This window comes from Oncorhynchus tshawytscha, linkage group LG06 (assembly GCF_018296145.1).
Source record: "Oncorhynchus tshawytscha isolate Ot180627B linkage group LG06, Otsh_v2.0, whole genome shotgun sequence".
NCBI lineage: Eukaryota > Metazoa > Chordata > Actinopteri > Salmoniformes > Salmonidae > Oncorhynchus > Oncorhynchus tshawytscha.
Window position 1 is genome coordinate 77641180 of NC_056434.1, and position 9703 is coordinate 77650882.

The 9703-nt window shown below is 43.4% G+C and overlaps 1 protein-coding gene across 2 annotated transcripts in view; it reads right to left on the reverse strand.

The window, feature by feature from the left end:
- Positions 1 to 9703, reverse strand: part of LOC112253122 (attractin-like protein 1) — a 385056-nt gene that overhangs the window by 95935 nt on the left and 279418 nt on the right. The gene's annotated exons all lie outside the window — the stretch shown is intronic.

A 9703-nucleotide genomic window follows, 5' to 3' on the forward strand; every position in this document is an offset into this window, starting at 1 on the left:
ATTAGCCAATACCTGCCTCAGAGGACCAGTCACCATGGTAGCACCACTATGACATCACCACACCGTGAGCAGGGTGGTCTGGTAGTGGGGTGTGACAGTGAGAGAGGGGTGGTACACTTCGCTGGTCAGAAACAGTTCACTAATCTCACTCTCTAGACATCTGCTACTTCTGCTTTAAAAAAGAATTGTGACACTGAGTGCCGATGCACCACACAAAATCAGATGAGGGGGAGGGAGGAACGTATCTGGTCTGTTAGTGCTGTTCCAAATGAACTTCCTGTCTGGAGGGTCCACCTGCTGGCGGCGTGCGTCCTCTGTGAGAGGGGACGGGAGCGGGAACCGAGACGGGGGGTGTCACACATCACTCTGTCCAGGCTAATCCAATATAGAGACTGTGGAGGTCTGTTCAGAGCCAAGGCCCAGCCGGAACTGGAGTGAGATCATTACGATCGCTGTTCCGGACATCTGCAGGCCTCTTGAAGCAGAGCGAGGTTTGGTTTGGGGTAATTGTGGGTAAGGAAGGACTCGCCGTGACCTCCAGCTTTGTGTGGAAGAACAAGGCAGAACTATAGGGAGAGAAAACAGAAGCAAGACCCCAGAGAGATGGGGTAGGTTGGGCTGGTTTCCAATGGACAGAGATCAAACAAGCACAGGCCTATTAGACTCCAGTAATCATCTCTGTCCTCTCTGGTTTGAGGCGTGGGAGCATATTGAACATACTGATGGATTGAAAATGAATTAGTATATGTCATACTTTGCTATTTGTCTGCCTTTGCTCTTAGGGTGTTGGTTTGTTTGGGGCGCAAGTATGTAGATTTCTAATTATGAATTTAGTGAGTTGAGGAAATTACAATAGATGAACTACCAGCAGGAGTTGAAATGGGATGAAAACACATTCTGGTGTTCCACTTTCAATTTTTAAAGAGATGAGGAGGTGAGACGCTTCCACTTAGTTGGGGAGAGATGAGGTGAGGCAAGAGGTATGCTTAAGTAATGCTAAAGTTAAGGCATAGGCTCAACAAGCATACTGATTTCCACTGTACTTTATGATTATGTAAAACAAGTGCTAACAGGTAGTCTCGGGAACACTGTTGACCTTGAAGAGAAAACAATATACAAGATCAATATAGATTTTTGTTTATAAAGCTTGTGGGTTCATGCTTAAGCAGACTGTGCATGTATGCATGTGTGTGTGTGTGAACAACACGGACTCCCCTTCCAGTTATGGATGGACTGTGTTGACAATATCTCTTTCCGATAACGGAGGAGACATAACAACCTCCATGGGTTTCACATCAAGCTTCATCTTACAGCAGCTCACTCCTTAGTTTGTACACCTCTCTATAGTAGAATTCTGAGATAAAGAGAGTATTCGGTACCAGATCACACCTCACTGGGTCTTCCTTCCTGTTTTTACATCACAGCAAGATACTTTTCCCTTCTCCCAGAAACACGACGTCTCTGTGGTTGTGAGCGCCCCAGTTCTTCTCCAATTTAATGTACCATCTTGTTGTGGGTACGCCTCTGAATGGTGCGGCAATGTCGCCCGCACCTCTGCCTTGGCTGCCCTCCCAGTTCTCAGAGTAACCCGCCTCTGTCCGACTCGGCTCTGCGTGATAAAGAAACAGATGGTATTGATCGGCGGCTAATTTACCCATGGTACCGTGGGAGGGGAATCTTTGACCACTATTTACAGCGCTACACACGCATCTGCTGCTGCCTCTGCATCCTGTTTGGAAGCCAACTACAGACCAGCACAGCCGTAACCCTGGGATACAGGGTCACGACACTTGGTGCCATCGCTCCAGCTATTCTCTGACCCTAACTAATAAGCCAGAGTGTGCAGGAGCCTTATAAACACAAAACACAATTTAGATGTTTAAGTGAAGTGAATGTTTAAAAGCTTGGGCTATTAGTGGAGTGATGTCCCATGGGACGTGAATATATACTGTATATTTGTATTTTCACAGCCCTCGTTTACATCCGTAGTTTTACTGCCTGAGCCAATAGGTAGTTTGAAAGTGTTGGGCGACAGCCAGGTATGGCATGATATGAGGAGGATGTACCGATGCATATTTATGAAGTGTTTGTACAAGACGAAAGCTTGCACCTGTTCTTTCCCTGAGGGAATAAAAAGAAACAAGCTAGAACAAAAGGTGAAATCATTTTATAACTTCAGATGAAGTATAGATAGACACTTCCATGGTTTTACATTGCTGATCTTTAATTACATTTTATAAATTACAGGTGCCAACTTTGCAAAAGCCTAATAAATATTGCCCGTATCAAATGTAATTACCAAGCAGTTACCGTTACAAGAGGTTTCAGTCTTGAGACCAGGTGGGAAGTTATTAACTCTGCCTAGAAGGCCAGCATCTCGGAGTCGCCTCTTCAATGTTGACATTGAGACTGGTGTTTTGTGGGTACTATTTAATGAAGCTGCCAGTTGAGGACTTGTGAGGCATCTGTTTCTAAAACTAGACACTAATGTACTTGTCCTCTTGCTCAGTTGTGCACCAGGGCCTCCCACTCCTTTTTCTATTCTGGTTAGAGCCAGTTTGTGCTGTTCTGTGAAGGGAGTAGTACACAGCATTGTACGAGATCTTCAGTTTCTTGGCAATTTCTCACATGGAATAGCCTTCATTTCTTAGAGCAAGAATAGACTGATGTGTGTCAGAAGAAAGTTCTTTGTTTCTAGCCATTTTGAGCCTGTAATAAAACTCACAAATGCTGTTGCTCAAGATACTCAACTAGTCTAAAGAAGGCCAGTTTTATTGCTTCTTTAATCAGCACAACAGTTTTCAGCTGTGCTAACATCATTGCAAAAGGGTTTTCTAATGCTCAATTAGCCCTTTAAAATGATAAACTTGGATTAGCTAACACAACGTGCCATTGGAACACAGGAGTGATGGTTGCTGATAATGGGCCTCTGTATGCCTATGTAGATATTCCATAAAACATCAGCCGTTTCCAGCTATAATAGTCATTTACAACATTAACAATGTCTACACTGTATTTCTGATCAATTTGATGTTATTTTAATGGACATTTTTTTTTTTTTTGCTTTTCTTTCAAAAACAAGGAAGTTTCTAAGTGACCCCAAACTGTGTGTGTGTGTGTATATATATCTAAATAATATGATAATAACTATCAGGTTAATTATGTGCCAAGCAGAGGATTCATTCTTGTCACAGTGTTACTGACTCTGGTGATTCCCTAGGACAGCTTCATTAAGGGCCAGCCCAAATTAATAGTGGCTGTTGGTCCTTTTCTGTTTCACAAGGTCACTAAAGTAAATGAGCTGAGGATGAGAGTGGACAGATTGGACATGCTGATCCATACTATCATGCAGGGTGGGCAGCACAAGGCCATATCATCAAGATGTGGGAAAACAGAGAAGGAGCAATTTATTAATCTAATCTTATCTACCAGGTATGTCATTAACAACTCATTCTATTTTACAGTAATGACTGCTTCGTCAAGAGGTGTACTGCTAACGGAAAAAGACAGTATTGTACATTAAAATGTGAACTGATACAAAATCAGCACTGTTCCTTGAGTGATCTCAGCTACCACATTAATACATTGAATGCATCATCACAGCTAATGTATGTATGCTAAACTCTCAAGTGTTTGTGACTTATCAGAAGCTGAAATAAAATGGCACCTGGCTGCATTGACACTTCTGTAACCTTTTTCACAAAATGGCTGCTGCTGGCTCAGTGTCTCATTAATCATCGCTCGTCCTCTCCTCTCTGGACTATCTGACAGCTTCTTGGTCATGTTGGTTGGCACGCCTCTCCTACGCTCCCTGTTCTCGCCCGTCACTGTATCTCTGGTAAACTTCCTATTCCATAGCTGGCAAAAGTTGGAAAAGTTCAACTGCATAGAACAGCAGTGGGTCCTTTGTTCACTGACAAAACATTGTATTCTAATGAAGAGAGCACACCTCTCTGCATCATTAGGTCCAACGGAATTAAAAGAAGGAACAAAACATGACATTTCCAAGCCACACTCACTATCTCGCTCCTTTCACCATACGAATCACATAGAAAATCCAGGGCTAATGTACCACAAAGCCTTCAGTTTGTAATTTGATTAAGAAATACCCCCCGTCCTCTATCCCGCTTCCCTCCACACCAGTGTCTGGCCCTGCAGGAGGTTAATGTGTTGTTAGTTACTGCAGCTGGAGTCTGGCCTCTAGTCCACATCACAAGAGACTTCCCTACCACTCTACACAATATTCTCACCTACTGTTCTCACTCATTTCACCCTGGCTTCTGCATAATAACGGGTCACGGTGAGGTGAGTGTGTGAGTGAGTGAAGATATGGCTGTTTTCCTTTAGGGGGGCTTATTCTGATAGGCAGTGAAAATGATGAGAGCTGTGTGTGTGTGTGTGTGTGTGTGTGTGTGTGTGTGTGTGTGTGTGTGTGTGTGTGTGCGCCTGCCTGCCTCAGGGCAGTGCTTGTCAAATAATAGCCTGGGAGATACTTCAATACGAGAGGAGAAAGACCGTGAAAGGTGGTCTAAGCAGCTGGCTTAATTCATTAAGCCAATCGAAGCAGGCAGATTTCAGTGTTCATTATTTTGCATAATTTCAAGCGGCCTCCGTGAAGCAGAGCGAAATTGAGGATAGAGATCGCCTCGAGTCAAAGTGCTTCCATCTTCGGAGCAACTCACCTGTTTCCATTTCATATTCCAAGAGGAATAATGACTTTGGGCTAATCAAGAGGATGGTCTGAATTGTCTGCTCTGAGACAAGTACTTCTACAAGTGCAAATAGGAAAAAACATATACAGTTTCAATGATATGAAACTGAGAACTGTTGAAATTGAACGTTGTCTGGGCAGGGCTATTAAAAAAGGATTGCTGTACCCCTAACCCTTACACATACTCTCACACCAAAGACAACACATCCATCCCGTCAGTTACCACAGACCCATTGTTAAGAGCACCATGAGCCATGTACAATAGTTGGTTCATGGTAATATCCGGTTTCCTCTCTGATCTATCACACACAGTGGGCCCCTTACGCCAGACTAAACTCTTCTAATAATTGACATGAAGAATCATTCATTTGCAAAGCCACATTCCTTTCAGACCATCTCACCCTTTACATTATGGCCAATTATGCTGTAGCCACAGGGATCTGTGTTTGTTGCTGGCCCAATCAGTTGTGTTACATTCAGAGCCCAGAGTAGCAGAGCAATGCTCAGCCAGACTTCAAGACAACAATGGGGAAGGGTTACTAGCTGTCCTGTGCAGAGTCCACCTAGAGGTGGTACAATGGGGGAGGGTTACTAGCTGTCCTGTGCAGAGTCCACCTAGAGGTGGTACAATGGGGGAGGGTTACTAGCTGTCCTGTGCAGAGTCCACCTAGAGGTGGTACAATGGGGGAGGGTTACTAGCTGTCCTGTCCACCTAGAGGTGGTAAAATGGGGGAGGTAGAGTCCACCTAGAGGTGGTAAATGGGGAGGGTTACTAGCTATCCTGTGCAGAGTCCACCTAGAGGTGGTACAATGGGGGAGGGTTACTAGCTGTCCTGTGCAGAGTCCACCTAGAGGTGGTACAATGGGGGAGGGTTACTAGCTGTCCTGTGCAGAGTCCACCTAGAGGTGGTACAATGGGGGAGGGTTACTAGCTGTCCTGTGCAGAGTCCACCTAGAGGTGGATTCCTTGTGGAATATATGGTCAGTTGTTGAACTAACTGACCGGATAACTCCAATCTACACAAGTGTTTATATAGCACTGTATGCACACATACGTACTTAGAGGCATACACCAACATACTGAACACACAAACACACACACACACACACACACACACACACACACACACACACACACACACACACACACACACACACACACACACACACACACACACACACACACACACACACACACACACACTTGAACACACTTGTGTATTTCAACTCTATAAATGCAAAATAAGCTCAAAGTATAGGAATTATAAATGGATGCGATGCAGTTTTAATATTATATTTGGAAAAATGATTCGTGCTTTTTGAAGTCGGTTCAGTTTCAGTTCGATTTTTGGGGTTGAATGCTGAATAAGACAATGAATAACAGTTCCATGGTGGTAGTGACTGCCCATGACTGCTTATCTCTTATTAACCATTATTTATTTCACTTTAATAAAATATTACATTTGTTTTATTTGATGACTTTATTATTCCATTCCTAGTCATCATCTCATCTCTATAGAGCTGCTGCCTATGCGGTCTGACAAAATCACTATTTTGTAGTACTTTAAAGTAAATAAGCCATACTTTTATGACTGCTGAATACCAACTATTGTTCACTTCGATCATGTATTTTCAGGTAGCGAGAGATACCTCACGAAGCAACATTTCCTCTCTACATCCCTCAATATCCCTCAAAATCAGGGAGGGTTCTATTAAGCTAACATATTCAATTATTTTAAGATGGTCACACCAAGGATAATTTAGCTATTTGATTTGGAGTTTTAGGACCCCTAAAGGTATCAAAGATAAAAAATGCATTTGATGAAACATTGAATTTGGCATCTGCGCTATTAGTCCATAGAACGCATTGAATAACAGATTTATATACGGATAAACAGATAAACTATATCAAAAGAAAGTTTGTCCTGAAGTGTCAGTCCTATATCTGAGAGATATAAGAAAGATCAGGAGACAACTATTTTTTAAATTTTGAACTATTAACCCCCTTATTTTAGGCACTAAACTATCTCCATTTATACTTCCATTATACACGTTTTAAAATAAACTGGTGACCAGCTAGCTACCTTCAGACAGGTTTTGTGAGGCCTGAGGGCGTCCTAGAGCAAAACAAAACATGGACGTGTTGGTGAGAGAATCGCCTTTCCACAGAGGGGTCATATTAGTATGTAGCCCAAACAGTTCAGACAGGAGCTGGCAGATTGGATGTACCGACTTCAGACGAGTCCATTGACGATTCTGGAGAACACAGGAGTACACGATCGTGTTCGTGAGAGTCTCATCTTTCCATGGGTGGGTCATAATAGTTTGGACACTATAGACGTGTTGGTGAGAAGACGGATTTTCAGGATGTCTCATGGTCTGACAAACACCGCTCTGCTACTTTTCACAGCTGATGGGGAGGGTGACATCAGCGGATGCAGTGGATTGAGACGCAGCTCATGCAATTTGGTTGTTGTTGATATGTCTAGTTTAAACTGACGGATTTTGATGGGGATTATTTTATTATGCTAATTCAATCTCCACACACAGAGGGCAGCTGTACTGATTATTGGGGCCTTGTCGAGTTATGATTGATTAAGTGAGTCCGATAACTGCATCCATTACCCTGCATATTTACAGCATGTTGTCTGGGGTCAATACACAACACTCTACATGTTACTGAGTCTGCAGGAATCACTCTCTCCACATGTTACTGAGTCTGCAGGAATCACTCTCTCCACATGTTACTGAGTCTGCAGGAATCACTCTCTCCACATGTTACTGAGTCTGCAGGAATCACTCTCTCCACATGTTACTGAGTCTGCAGGAATCACTCTCTCCACATGTTACTGAGTCTCCAGGAATCACTCTCTCCACATGTTACTGAGTCTGCAGGAATCACTCTCTCCACATGTTACTGAGTCTGCAGGAATCACTCTCTCCACATGTTACTGAGTCTCCAGGAATCACTCTCTCCACATGTTACTGAGTCTGCAGGAATTAAAATCTCTCTCTCATATATGATGTAACAATAGCAATTTTACAACATGAAAATAATAAGAATCAAAATTGTCAACGGGACAACAGTAACAACAATAACCAAGGGTCAAAATAACCATACATTTAACAATAACAATAAGCATGTCTGTCTCTGTCGGTCGGTCGTCCGGTCTTGCTCTCCCTCCCTCCCTCCCTTTCAATTCAATTTGCTTTAAGCATACAGTAGAGTACATGTGCAGGTTGATTGGTCTGTCAGACACTGTCCCTCATCTTATGGCAGGCAGCAATGTAGTGCACTGTCAAACCCCAGCTCTCTGTGTCCTCCCCCAACAGGACGGGTAGCCTACTCTCATCAGAGAGGTCTTTGAAACCTTGAATAAGGGTTTCAAATTTGTGGAAATCAGTCTCTAATTGTTTTGATCAGTAACCATGGTCTCGCTCTCGCTCTCTCATAAATGCACACGCACAAACACAGTTAACACTTGCACACTTACTATTCACATGTAAACACCAATGTAGGGGCTACACAGATACGACACACAGCCGCACACCATTCTATTTACTCTGGGGTTGATTTAATGTCCTTAAAACGCCCTGTCCACTGCTGTTGGGTCATTCCATCAACTCCATCCCCCAGCCCCTGCAGTGACCCCATTGATCACAACTTGGGTCAACCAGGCAGGAAATGGCTAACAGCCATTAGAGATGAAGGGTTGGTTGAGGGGACAAGTCAGAGCTGGCACAGACATCTAATAGATCCTCTATTAACAAGACATCCCTCACTATTACTTAACTACACAACTTAACTACTATTGCTACTACTTCTACTACTACTATTGCTACTACCACCGCTGCTACTCCTATTGCTGCTCCTACTACTCCTATTGCTGCTCCTACTACTCCTATTGCTGCTGCTCCTACTACTACTGCTACTGCTCCTACTCCTATTGCTGCTGCTCCTACTACTAGTACTACTATTGCTGCTGGTACTACTACTACTACTACTCCTATTGACACTGCTACTGCTACTCCTATTGCCTCTGCTACTAATACTACCCCATTGCTGCTTCTGCTACTACTACTGCAGCTACTCCTATTATCACCCCCATTGCTGCTACTACTACCACCCCTATTGCTGCTGCTACTACTACTACGCCTATTGCTACTATCACCCCTATTGCTGCTACTACTACTGCTACTATCACCCCTATTGCTGCTACTGCTACTCCTATTGCTACTATCACCCCTATTGCTGCTACTACTACTGCTACTCCTATTGCTACTATCACCCCTATTGCTGTTGCTATTACTACTACTCCCATTGCTACTCCTATTGACACTGCTAATGCTACTCCTATTGCTACTATCACCCCTATTGCTGCTGCTATTACTACTACTCCCATTGCTACTCCTATTGACACTGCTACTGCTACTCCTGTTGCTACTGCTACTACCCTTATTGCTGCTACTACTGCTACTCCTATGGCTACTGCCACCCCTATATCTGCTACTATTCTACTCCTATTGCTACTACCACCCCTATTGCTGCTGCTGCTACTACTACTACCACCCCTATTGTTGTTGCTGCTACTACTACTACTACTACTACTACTACTACTACTACTACTACTACTACTACTAAAGCTGCTGCTACTACTATTGCTGCTGCTGCTACTACTATTACTGCTGCTACTACTACTACTATTACTGCTGCAACTACTACTACTATTGCTGCTGCTACTACTGCTACTACAACTACTAGTACTATTGCTGCTACTACTACTGCTACTACTATTGCTGCTGCTACTACTACTACTACTACTACTATTGCTGCTGCTACTACTACTACTACTACTACTATTGCTGCTGCTACTACTACTACTATTGCTGCTGCTACTACTACTACTACTACTATTGCTGCTGCTACTACTACTACTACTACTATTGCTGCTGCTGCTACTACTACTACTACTACTACTACTATTGCTGCTG